This window comes from Nannospalax galili, unplaced genomic scaffold (assembly GCF_000622305.1).
Source record: "Nannospalax galili isolate Female #2095 unplaced genomic scaffold, S.galili_v1.0 scaffold514, whole genome shotgun sequence".
NCBI lineage: Eukaryota > Metazoa > Chordata > Mammalia > Rodentia > Spalacidae > Nannospalax > Nannospalax galili.
The window spans coordinates 1,045,924-1,059,953 of NW_008336076.1; the positions used below are offsets into that span (position 1 = coordinate 1,045,924).

At 41.3% G+C, this 14,030-nt stretch overlaps 1 protein-coding gene across 1 annotated transcript in view; it reads right to left on the reverse strand.

Annotated features, from left to right (window-relative positions):
• Positions 1-14,030, reverse strand: part of Csrnp3 (cysteine and serine rich nuclear protein 3) — a 231,407-nt gene that overhangs the window by 170,144 nt on the left and 47,233 nt on the right. The gene's annotated exons all lie outside the window — the stretch shown is intronic.

Here is a 14,030-nt window from a genome sequence, read left to right on the forward strand (position 1 = left end):
CTGTATAATGATTCTACACCTACCGTATAATGCTTCACCTCTATACACCTATTGACCCGGAGGCACCAGAGAACTGAAAGACCATTAACGTGACTTTTGTGTCACACTCGGCCCTGGATATTAGGAGAAAGCTCCAAAAGCTAGAAAGGTTTGAGGGAAAGCTCATCTCCAAGCTGGTGGAAATAGCACAAAAGGTGTACCAAAATAGAGAAACTCCTGCCACAGCATGGGACATAGCAATGGTGGTGGCAGCAACATGGGGAAAACCATTCGGAAGGCCCCAGAAACCCAGATCTCCTTGAGGTACTGGCTGGACCCCTAGAAGATTGGGAACAAGGGAGAAGCTTGAAAATGACCAATACACCTACTGTAAGGAAAGGGACCACTGGAAGAATGAGTGCCCACAGAGAGGAAAAAGCCCAGCCCCAGTGGCAACTGCCAAGGAACAATGATGGGGCCTAGGCTTTTCCCTGAATTCCCTGGAGCCTATGGTAACCCTAAAAGTGGAAGGGAAAGATATCAAATTCCTGGTAGATACGATGGCCACTTATTCAGTGCTGAAGAAGCCTATAAGCCTCCTAATAAGAGACAAAGTTTATATTCAGGGGGCCACTGGAAGAACTCAAGGCTATCCCCAAATGTAATCCAGAATTACTGACTTGGCCTGGGGTACCATTACTCATTCCTTTGTCTTGATACCAGACTGTCCTTACCCCATTTTGGGCCGAGACTTACTCCATAAATTAAAGGCTCACATTTCATTTATGGGAGACTCCATTGATCTGGACCTCAGACCCCGTACTGTACTGATGACATGTCCAGTATCTGAGGAGTACCAACTGTATGAAACTACAAAAGGGCAAAAGTCTCAGAGGTTGGAGGGATGGAGAAACACTATTCGTACTGTTTGGGCTGAAGATATCCCCCCAGGATTAGCAAGAAATCAGGCCCCGCTGGTTATCCAGTTAACCAGTACTGCCACCCCCATCTGAGTCAGGCAATATCCTGTTAGTCAGCAAGGAAGACAAGGCATCACAAAGCATATTAACCGACTCAGGCAGGAAGGCATCAAGATACCTTGTCACTCAGGCTGGAACACCCCTTTGTTACCTGTCCCCAAATTCAGGCCAGTACAGGACCTGAGGGAGGTAAATAAGAGGGTTGAGACTATATATCCAACTGTCCCCAACCCTTATACCTTGTTTAGCAAGCTGACACCTGAACAACAGGCGTATACTGTCCTGGATCTTAAAGATGTCTTCTTCACTTTGTCTGTAGCTGAGTGCAGCCAACCTATCTTTGCCTTTGAGTGGACTGATCCGGATGGGTCCTATACTGGCCAGCTGACCTGGACTCGACTACCCCAGGGATTCAAAACCCTATTCAATGAGGCCCTTTGATGATACTTGGTTCCCTACAGAGACACACATCCAGAAGTGACTCTCTTCCAGTATGTGGATGATCTGCTCCTGGCCACAGCCTCTGAGGAGACCTCTGCCTAAGCCACCGAAGCCATGCTAAGGGAACTGGATCATCTAGGGTATAAGGTATCAGCCAAAAGGCCCAGGTATGTCAGAACAGCATGACCTATTTCAGATACACTATTCATGAAGGGAAGAGATCACTGGGAACAGGGAGAATACAAGCAATATTAAGTATTCCTACCCTAGGGACAGGCAGCAAGTCAGAGAATTTTGGGGGCCGCTGGGTATTGTCTTTGGAGTTAGCAAAACCCTGTACGCCACCAGGAGAGGACTTTAAGTGGGGCAAGGATGAGGACGAGGCCTTTACCCAATTGAAACAGGCCCTTACACAAACCCCAGCCTTAATGTTGCCTGATGTGACTAAGCCATTTCAGCTGTCTGTACATGAGGCACGGGGTATAGCCAAGGGAGTGTTTACTCAAGTGTTGGAACTGTGGAGGAGACCTGTGGCCTATCCCTCTGAAAGACTTGATCCAGTTGCTACAGGGTGGCCGAGTTGCTTGCTCTCCATAGCAGCCACTGCCATTTTGGTAAAGGAGGCTCTGAAGCTAACTTTGGGACAAGATCTACAAATCATGAGCCCCCATGCAGTTGAAGCCCTCCTGAGGGTCCCATCTGATAGGTGGATTTCCAACACATGCATCACCCAGTACCAAGTGCTCTTACTCGATCCTCCACACATCACCTTCCTCAGGACCAAACCACTAAACCCCGCCACCCTGTTGCCAGCTGATGACCCTGATGTACTCCTCCATGACTGCCTAGAGACTGTAAGTACCATCATGAGGTTACAGGAGGACCTCCAGGATCTACCACTGCCAAAAGCCAACTTCGAGCTGTCCATCAATGACAGTAGCTTCATAGAGAATGGAATCAGATTTGCAGGAGTGGCAGTAGTGACTCTGGAATCGGTCATCTGGTCTCAAGCTTTAAATCATGGGACTTCTGCTCAGAAGGTAGAGTTGATAGCATTAACCCAGGCTCTAAGATGGGGAAAGGACAGGTCATTTAACATCTACATGGACAGCTGTGATGCTGTCGCAATCTCTCATGTACATAGAGCCCTTTATAAAGAAAGAGGCCTCCTAACCATAGGAGGAAAGAAGATTAAAAACAAGGAAGAGATCCTAGCCCTACTTGAGGCTCTCTGGTTACCCAAGGCTGTAGCTATCATCCACTGCAAAGGGCATCAGAAACAAAAACTACCCACTATGACAGCAAGAGGAAATTCCCTTGCCGATCAGGAGGCAAGAAGGGTGGCTAAAGAGAAAGTGGAACCATTAAACTCTGGGCTGTCCTCCCTTCTTGCTTCTTCCCTGATGAACCGTCCTATTCTGAGGAAGAACATCAGCTAGCAAAGAGTTTAAGGGCAAGGGCAGGGGCTGGAAATTGGTTCTGGTTAGAAGATGGGTGTCCTGTTTTACCTGAAGCATTGGGAAGAGAATGGCTACAAAGAACTCATGATTCTACCCATTTGGGAGCTACCAAATTAGCTGAATTGGTCCAACGAGAGTTCTTCATCCCCCACTTGGGTAAAATGTCAAAGGACATTGCTGCGAGATGCAAAACTTTTGCCCAAACTAACCCAGCAAAAGGTTTTCCTTCTATAAGGACAACAGTTGGAGAAATCTGAGAACTCGACTTTACTGAGATGACTAATGGAAAGTATGGTCACCAATATCTCTTAGTACTTGTGGACACCTTTTCAGGATGGGTAGAGGCTTTTCCAACCCAAATGGAGACAGCTCAGATAGTAGTAAAGAAATTATTAAATGATCTGACACCTCGATTTGGCATTCCCCTCCTTTTGGGGTCTGACAATGGCCCGGCCCAAATCTTCAAAACTATGGCAAAAAGCCTACAAGTTGATTGGAAATTGTATTATGTCTACCATCCCCAGAGCTCAGGACAAATAGAAAGAATGAATAGAAAACTTAAAGAAACATTGACTAAGCTAATTGTAGAGTAGTGAGAACTGGGTAAGCCTCCTTCCCTTTGCCTTATTGCAAGTCAGGTGCACTCCTTATATTAAAGACACCACCCCCTTTGAAATTATATATGGAAGACCTCCCCCATTAATTCCTAAACCAGGATTAGAATGGATTTCTGAAGGAACTAATCACAATCTCCTTAAGTCATTGCAGGAATTGCAGCTCAGTATCCCAGAGATTCACAAGTGTGTGAAGGAGAACTAGGCAGAGACAGCAGAGCTCCGTGACTTGCCTGGTACAACGGTGGACCCTAGCACCTGGGTTTGGGTACACTGACATTCTGCTCCAGAGTTTGAGGCTCACTGGGCTGGACCTTCCCCTGTTGTTCTAAGCACCCTGCTGCAGTCAAGGTGGCTGGTCACAGTCACTGGATATACCATTCTCAAACTAAAGAAGCGTACCCAGATCATATCTCCCAGTCATGGAGCCTCAAGAACACTGGCAATCCTTTAAAACTCAAGTTGGTAAAGAATCCCTCTGGACTACCCTAATATTGTTTGCTCCCCTTTTCAGCCCCCTCTATGGTAGCCCCCTCTCTCCATGCCCCAGCCTCATATCATTAGGTCTTAAGTCACACCTCTGATGGCTGTGTTATAGGAAATGTCACTTCTTATGGGACTCCTGAGACTCCAGTGTTTAAATTTGACCTTTGTGGGCTGTTCTCCCCTGGGGGCTCATGGTGTGAAACAAGTGCCTTTGGAAGTGTTATAGAGGGGCAGCAATCCTATGCCTGTCTGGCTGCTGGGACCATGAAATGTAGCACCCCAGGTCAATGGCACTGTGGAGAATGGGGTTGTGAGACCTTAGGAAGTTGGGTGTCACCCAACAAGGATAAATGGATCTCCCTAAAGAGAGGGACTCCCGGTTGCTCTGTCTCTCCCTATAGGTCCCAATCGGGTTCCCGCAACCTGACATCAGACAGGAACCCATCACAGGTACAATTAATCCCATTCCGAAGCCCTGATCTGAGGTGGCTCTGGCTACTCCACACCTAGAAGCCCAGAATTATACAAATTCTTGTACTATATAACTCAAGACTGCTGGTTATGCCTGGACCCCCAGCCTCCTTAATATGTAGGCACTGGAGTACTTGCCTTCTTGGAAGATGAGGAGATAAGCATAAGAAATCTTAGTGCATCAGAAATAAAGAAGAATCAAATGGCACTTTGCCCATGGGGGTCCCAACCAACTGTAACATTAGGGAGACTAAAGGGACAAGGGCTATGCCTTTCCACAGGAACCTATGTAATAGGCCAGTCCCCATACCAGGCCAACTGCAACCAAATTTTTCACATAGGCGAGAATGTCCCCTTAGTACCTAGTTCCTCCTAAAGGCTAGATCTAGTTTGCTTGTGAATCTGGACTTACCCTTTGTATTAATCCCTACATCCTTGTTGAGGCAACTGACCTTTGTATCCTTGTGCATCTTCTCCCTACTACTCAGGGAAAGGTGGCAGAGAACATTTGGGGCTCCTAGCTAGGACCCGACAGCCTCGAGATGTAGGTCCATCTGCTTTCTTAGTTCCCCTTTTAGTTGGGGTAGGTATTGCAGGATCTTCAGGGACAGGGACAGCAGCCCTCATAGTCCAGGACCAAAACTTTAAGCTTCTGAGCAAACAGATTGATCAAGATTTGTCCAAATTAGAGAAATCAATAACACCTGACGTCTCTCAATTCTCTGGCAAAAGTAGTCCTTCAGAATAGAAGGGGATTAGATTTACTTTTTATGCAGCAGGGAGGTCTCTGTATGGTTCTGGGTAAACAGTGTTGCTTTTATGCTAATCATACTGGAATCATTAGAGAAAGTCTAAGTCTGGTGAAGCAAAGGCTTCAAGAAAGAGACAAGACTCGACTGGATAAACAAAATTGGTATGAATCTCTATTCTTATGGTCCCCATGGCTCATCACCCTCCTGAGCGGCCATAGCTGGCCCCGTACTTCTGATCCTAATTGCACTGACCTGTGGGCCCTGGCTATTAAATGCTCTAGTCAGGTTTGTCAATCAATGGCTCAATTCAGTAAAGCTTATAGTATTACAGAGTCAATATAATTACCTCCACCCAGGAGGGGCAGAGGATGATGATGTACCAAAGGTTTGATTATTTCCAAACAGGAGTGGGGAATGTAGCAGGCCCCTGACTAGAGGACAACCATCTTGTCAACTTACATGACCTGGCCTAGCTATTTTTCAGTTTCTTGGAACTACCTCTGACCCCGTGGGGGGCAAGAGTTCCTGGAATTAACCATATGTCTGGCCAAGATGCTTGTTCTGGTGGTTGGAAAACAATTTAATTAGTCTGTGTAAGATGAAAACCAAGCATGAACTTTAACTGACTTATGCAAATATGTACTTGAGTTCGAACCATAATGATTGGTCCCTTGTATTCTTGCTTTTGCAAACCACCTGGGGGTGTATAAAAGGCCTGTGCAAACTCCCTTTGTGGCTGCTCTCTATATGCACTCCCTGAGTGCATGGACAGCCCGGCTGTAAAATAAACCTCCCTTACCTCAACTTTGACCTCTTGGCATGACTTGATTTCCAACCTACAACAGTAATGATCTCTTAGGATCTCTTGGCAGGGAATCTAATTCTGTCACACACTGTATAACCTCAGCAGATTTCTAGAGTCTTGATGCAAGCCTCTACACACTTACATCTTTCATACCTACAAAGTCATTTCATTGGCCTACATGGCCAATGTGTCCAGGTTCTACTGTCGGCTCAAGATATAGCCTGACTTCCTTGGACCATAGTTGTAGTGCCCTCCGTATGCTTTTAAAGCTGAATCTGAAGAAACATTTTCCTAAGTAGTTGTTTTCAAGCAGGGAATCCCTTTAATGGTTCAGGTTCTAGCAGTTCAAATAAATTTGTATTTTTACAACTTGAGGCTTTGATGATGGGCTCTTGCCCTAAGAGTATTTTTCATACTATAGTGTAGAGCCCTACCTTTCTTTTTTTAATGGTGCTGTTTCTTTTTTCTTTTCTTTTCTTTTCTTTTCTTTTTTTTTTTTTTTTTTTTTAGGGTGGGGGACAAGGTCTCCCCTGTCACCCCAGCTGGCCTGGATTTACTATGGAGACCAGGCTGGCCTCAAACTCACAGAGATCCTCCTGCCTCTGCCTCCGAAGTGCTAGGATTAAAGGCATGTGCCACCACACTCAGCCTTAATGGTGCTATTTCTTTAACAATTATAGTTGCTATCACAGCATGTGCATCTTTAAATACCCTCATGATAGTTTCTTCACACACTATACACTTTCAAATCTTTCTTCTGTAATATCTCTCTCTTTCTCTTTCTCTCTCTTCCCCTCCTTTCCTCCCTGCCTCCATACTCATTGCAGACCTAATAAAACAGTGAATAAAACATGACACAGCCTAAATGCTATACCATCCTGAGATTTCCTTTGTTGTAAAAATTACTTTTGGATTTAGCCTCATTCAAGTTCTCACTTAGGACATGGGCAGAATACAGACAGGTTCTTTGCCAGAATGCTACAAAATGACCTTTAATCCGATTCCAAATAGAGTCCAATTGCCCTCGGAAGCCTCATGTGCCAGGCCTCCACTATCTGCATTTTTCTCAGCACTCTGAACCTCCAGACATTCTACCAAGATGGCCAATTAAGTTCTGTTTACAGCATTCTAGGATTTTTCAAGATCAAATTTTCAAACTCTTGCACATCTCTCCCACAAAGAAATTCCAAAGGTCTAAGAACACAGGGTCAGTCTTATCACAGAAGTGACCCCATTTCTTGGTATGAATTTTCTGTAACAGTTGCTTGTTTCTGTACCATATACCAGACAATCAGCAACTTAAGGGATGAAAGGCTTATTTTGGTTAACAGTTTATGAAAGGATGCAGTCCATCATGGAGCGAAAGGCCTGGTGGCAGGAGCATGAGGCGGCTAGACAGATCATGTCCGAAGTCAGGAAGCAGTGAGAAGACAGGAAGTAGAGCTGCCCTCAAGGCTTGCCCCCAGTAATTCACTTCCTCCAGCATAGTCCCACCTCCTAAAGGTTCCACAAACTTCATAAAGAGTGCTACCACATCAAGTGTTCAAATATATGAGCCTATGGATGACAATTCATATTCAAACTATACAAGGTTCTCACAAATTTTCTAAACAGATGTTTATAATATCTTCATTTAAAGCTCCAAAAATTAAACAATCCAAATGTCCTTTAATGGATAAGAGTATATACAAACTGTAGTGAATTTGTAAAATGGACTATGACAGCAATAATAATTTAAAAAAATTGATGTCTGCAGCACATGGATCACTTTCTAATGCATTGATGCACTGTACTAATAAAAGAGGACAGAAGCAAAAGACTACATTCTTTATTCTGCCACTGATAATGACATTCCAGAAAGGGGGAAACTATCATATCCTGCATCTGATAAGTTACCTGGGATTGAGGTTGGGAGTTGTCAAGGGGTGGCTTAAAATAATTTTGAGGGTAACAGAGCTGTTCTATATCCTGACTGTGGTGAAGGTAAATGATTATGCAACTGTCAAATCTCATGGAAATGCACACCAACAAGGGCAAATATTGCTGTTTTTAAATTTTAAAATGAAGGGCAAACTTCATTCTTCTTTGCTTTCTTGCCTTGTTTAAATAAGCACACACACACACACATACACACACACATGATCCTAAAATACAAGAGAGAAATAATAATAAATCATTGAAGGATTTCAAATTTATTAACAAATCCAAAGATTCATAATGAATTATTGTTTGATAAAGACATTTAGCAGGGGAAAGAGATAAATGCTGTGACTTATTGAGAAGATGTTTTAGACTAATTCCTTAACTCCTTGAAGGAAAATGACATAAATGTCATGCACAGCATTCAGTATCAAAGTAAGTTTTAGGTGAATATTTATGAATTTCTTTAAATTTCACATATGGGGCTGGAGAGATGGCTTAATGGTTAGGAGCACCGGCTCACCGGCTGCTCTTGCAGAAGACACAGGTTCAGTTCCCAGCACCCACACGGCAGCTAACAGTCATCCATAACTCCAGTTCCAGGGGATCTGACGCCCTCTTCCATCCTCCATGGGCACTGCACAACATGGATGCAATTGCATACATATAGGTATAACACTCATACACATAAAAAATTAATTTAAAAAATTCACATATAGCCGGGTATGGTGGCACATGCCTTTAGTCCCAGCACTTGAGAAGCCGAGGCAGGCAGATTTCTGTGAGTTCAAGGCCAGCCTGGTCTACATAGTGAGTTCTAGGTCAGCTGGGGCTACAAGGGGACTCTGTCTCAAAAAGGCCAAAAAGAAAAAAAAATTCACATACATATACACATATTGGCCACTCTCACCCCTAAAGAGAGTCTTTTTCAGGATTGTATTATACTCCATTGTTCAAATGGTATGCTGGAGATTGATACCCTGTAGACATGTACGTAAAAAATGTAATTCTGTAACTTTACTGAAGAATAGGTTTGGTGTCATCTATGCAGTAACAGTCATACAGTAGCTTTGCTCAATCAAGGAGGGCAGGGAGGAGAGAAGGGCCATAGTCTGAGAATGAACTCCAGGAAGCACTGTCATTCAAGAAGGAGTAAAAATTAAGAATTTGGTAGGTATGTCTGTTGACCTGTACAGTGTTTATTATTTTCAGCTTCACTCATTCATATTTCCTGCAGCTATCTACTGGTATTTGAGTTTGTGACTCATGATGTTCTGGAGCGAAGGCTGAAAAATAAGAAACTGGGAAACAGGCTTTTACAGAAAGATTCACAAGCAATGAAGGAAACTAAAAAAGAGAAAAATAGCGACCCAGAAAGTGGAAGAAAAATGTAGTTAACAGTGTCAAATACCCTGGAGAGCCAGGCAAGATAAGGGCTGCAGGTCATGTGTGCCTTTAGAGAGAGCTCACTCTGTTAAATGGGGTTAGAAATCAGATGGCCCTGTGATGAAGAGTGAGTGTTTCTTGGAAATGAGGCATAAAGAATAGAGGCTGCTGCTTCAGAGACCTCAAATGAATCAGGAAGGAGAAAAATTGAATGGTGGAAGCAGTGAGTGAAAGAGAGATCATCTGGTTTTTGTTTGTGTTTTGGACAGGAGTCTTAGGAGCCTGTCTAGGCTGAAGAGAGAGAGTCAGCAGTGAAGAAAAAGCTGAAGATAAAGGACAAAAGGAGATAATGGATGGCAAAAAGGTCTCGGCCTAGAGAAAAGGAAGAAAATCAAACACAGGCTTTGCCCCAACAGCAGGAAGAACTGATCCTGCTTTGAGATTGGAGGAGAATAAGAATGTTTACAGGCATAACTGTTTGATTTTGAAGAGAATTGTAAGGATTCACAAGTCATTTCCACACAATGACCTCAATTTTCTTGTTAAAATAGTAGGTGCAGTCAAAGCACAGGAGAGATTGTGTAGCTTGAGTGGGGTGACAACTTTTCAAAGTGTCTGAGCACAACAGCAGGGAAGGATTAGTGAATGCTGTTCAGGGACAAAGTCAGATTAAAAAGCATTATCATCTGCAGAGGGGTATAATTTGTTTCTGTAGCACTTAGGAGCAGATGCAAGGAAAGAGAAGAGTAAAGGTAGCTTGGGTTCAAGGTTATACATACTATATAAGACCAAGCTTCAGAGGAGTGCAGAGCGTGCAGCTGGTGTCCATGCAAAATTCCAAGTGGGCTTGGAAAGAATATGGGAAAATCAAAGGCACTAGAAGGTCATCTTAACTACAGGAAAAAGTGAAGAAAAGTCCTTACTACATTTGTAGATTAACTTCATTCTTATTCTTAGATTTTTACCTTCTTCTTTAAGTTCTTCACCTTCTTTATATTCAGTCTTACTATTTTATAAGACATATTTTAATCTAAAACCAGGTAGAAGCCAATAAAGGGGAAAAATACACACACACACACACACACACACACACACTCACACACAGAGATGGTCTAACAGTAGTACATTTCACGTAAACAATGAAAGCTGATATTTAAAATCTCTTTGTTGAGGCATTTTAACTGAAAGACTCTGGAGAGAAGAGCTTTGTGTTGTATACAGATTGGAAGTTCCTTGAGGCTTTAGAAGTTAAAGTTTGTTTGATCAGTGATTTTCAGATGGTAGTAATTTTGATTCAAAGAGATACTGAACAATGGTTGATGGCATTATGAAGTGGGGCTACTCAGTGGCATGTAATACTCAGATAGTGCTAAACATCCCATAACACACAGGCAGTACACTGCTATCCTGAACAACAAACAATATAAAGGACCCTAGATTAGGTCAATCTTCATTGGAAAGACAGAAGAGTAAGAATAGGGAGTCATTGGAGAGCCATGAGGACAGATGCAAAGAAGGAACACTCAGAGCAGAAGCACACCAGGTGATGCCAGATACAGAGCTGTTTGCATACAGGGCTGGTTTGCAAGAAGGAATCCACGGGGAACTGGATTTGTGGTGCACATTTGAAAATGATTCCTGGGATAACAAATTTTTAAAGCAAATTTAGGGAAGACGGAAATCAAAGGACTTTAAGAGAAAGCATTTGTTTTGGCAAAATTACTTTCTGGGTTTCCTTCAAAAAGAAGATCCATGTGGACACAGGTCAATATTGGTTTGGAATAAATCTATAACACACTACATTGCCTAGGAAATCTGCTTTCTTTGTAAACACCTACTAGTCCTCTGTCTCTTGGATTTTTTTTATTTTGGTGTACTCAGAACAGACAAGTTGCCTTTGTGGCTCACAGAGTCAGTCATTAATTCTCTCTATATGACATAAGCACTATATGCTGTGGTTTAATTAAGATAGAGATTAAACAGTCACGCCTTTTGTTTTGTGCTCCTTTTAATGTTCCAGTGCTAGACTCTCTTCAGATGATGTACTGGTTGTTGTAAATGTCTTTTGGAAGACTGAAGGAACTGTAATATTAAGTTGGTTTTGAAACTTGTTTAGATTTTTGCTGTTTGCTGTTATTGCTTTGTTTTTGCTATTCAGATGCAAGTTCCCTCTCTGTAGTAACCCCAGCTATCCTGGAGTTTACTACGTAATAGACTAGGCTGGCTTCAAACTTGTGAACCTCAACACTCTGTTATAAAGTGCTGGAATTATAGATGTGTGCCACAAACCAGGCACAGTCTTTGAGAATTGGTAATCCAAATCTTGTTTTGTTTATCTGAATAGCTAAATAAATAAATATTCCCTTCACATTAACTTACCTTCAATGAAAACAAATTAATTTTTCTCCATACAAAATTATCTAGCTTTTCATTTTTATCCAGGTAACACAAGGTTGAATGACTTTTGGATGTTCAATTAATGCAGTAGGCTTATCTCTAAGATAAATTATGAAAAATGGTGGGAATATTTTGGCCTTAAACATCTTCACACTCAGGTGCTAAAAATCAAACATCATATAGGAAAACCCTAACTAGATTATCATCAAATGAAAAATGACAAGTCAAAAATAAATTGCACATATGCAAAGGTAAACAGTTATCATTTTTAGTCAATGAATGGGTGAATCTGTGTTCAACTGTGTTCCTTATTGCAAATAATGACATTTCTAATATACATGGAAAATATAATTTTAAAAATAATATATTATCTTTCTGCTGAAACTGAGGAAGATACTTACCTGTCACACATTAACAACATTCATGACAACAAGTGATGATTTAGGAAACTTATCCTCAGATGCTGGATCTCATCACACATGTCACAAAAGTGACATATAAACCATGTAATGCTGTGTCATTAGGATTCCCTAAAATAACCTGCCTGACCTTTTACTCTGTATTTCTTTTTGTTGTTCTCCACAGTACTTAGACCATCAAGCATAACATAGCTGTGTTTCTTAGGGCCCGTGTTGCCAGCACTACTGTGTAATTTCTACAGCGGCAAGCACACAGCTACACTTTGCTCTTGCTTTTCCCCACTTGCAGGCACAGAGTAGGCACTGACTGATTGAATGATTCAAGTTGTTATACAAATGAATTTAACTACTTTCCTAATGGCAAGACGAGATATAGGGCTTTTTCATGAGAAAAAAAGAAGCCTACTGTTTTCAGTTACTTGACTACTTGACTTGCTTTAATTTTTTGAGGTATCGCCTTAAAAAAAAAAACTTCCCTGACTGGCACAGGCTAGGACGGTTGAGTTTCTTCAGAGTCTGACTCGCACTGTCTCATGATCCACTCAGCTGTGATTTGCATACAGTCCCTTAGGAGTTTGCATTACATCCCTTCAAACCTACAAGTCTTTCTCAGTCACTGGGGAAATGATTTAATTCTCTAGTGAGCTTAATAGAGAAATGGAATGTAAATTAGGTAAAAAAAAAAAAAAGAGAGAGAGAGAGAAAGAAATGAAAAAAAGCAAGCAGGCAGTGACACTTTTGTTATTTTCATAGGTATTTGCATAACTATTTTCCACAACATTGAATTTGCAGTTGTGGCAAAAGAGACCTCTCTTTCTTGGAGCCTCATAGTTATTACTTCTGCTATACTTAAAGATCTGCTTTAATAAAAAAAGGGGGAAAAAGTTCGTTGGGTGTGGGTTGGAATAGAGCAAGGGTCTCACTGGTATGAACTCTTGGTTTTCTAGGCTAATAACAAAAACCATGTCAAAACATGAATAATCTCCAAATAATTCCTATTTGTCTTTAGAATTCATTACATGTCCTTTTAAAATCTAGGTTTTCTCTTAATTATGTACTTAATAAAATTAGCTTCTGGGTAACATATTCATTGGACAATTGTTGACAACAAAGGCCATATCTTATTGATTTTCAAATAAAACACTGAATGCACTGATTTACATATAGTAAATTCTAAATACATAAACAAACTCTTAGAGGAATGAGAAAAAGACAGAGACTAAAGAGAAGGCTAAGCAAATCAGAGGGACAATCAATAGCTCTCCTTGAAAACTACAAAGGACAACAGCTGCTCTAACAATATAAACAAGGAAGAAATCAGATCCTTTTAAAAGTATCCCACAATGTGAACCATTTTAATTCTACACTATAACTCTACACTATGACTTCCAAATGAATGTTTACATTAGTTATTATAACAAACTGTTTAATAAAGGGTTAGCTTAATTTTTTTCCAGTTTTATAACTTAGGAAAAATTCCTAAACTCTCTTGATTGATCAAATGAGTTATCATTTTATGGAGGTCAAATATTTCAAACAAAGTAATTTTTATGTGTTTATTTTGGGTTTTTAAATTTTTATTTTTAAAATATTTTATTTACTGGAGTTACAGATGGTTGTTAGCTGCCATGTGGGTGCTGGGAACTGAACCTGCGTCCTCTGCAAGAGCAGCCACTCCTCTTAACTGCTGAGCCATCTCTCCAGCCCCAAAATAAATTTTTAGACTTTTAAGAAAGTAGGAGAATAGCTGTTAAATTAGTGTACATTCTTTATAAATCAGAAGTAAAGTTTATAGACATAAGCAATATTTATTCTGTCAATAGAACTACTCTATAAAAATGAAAGAAATTGTAGCAAGCAGTTCTTCCCTAGTAAAGTGACATTTTCTCCTAGCCACCCCTAACAGGACTCAGTAGCATA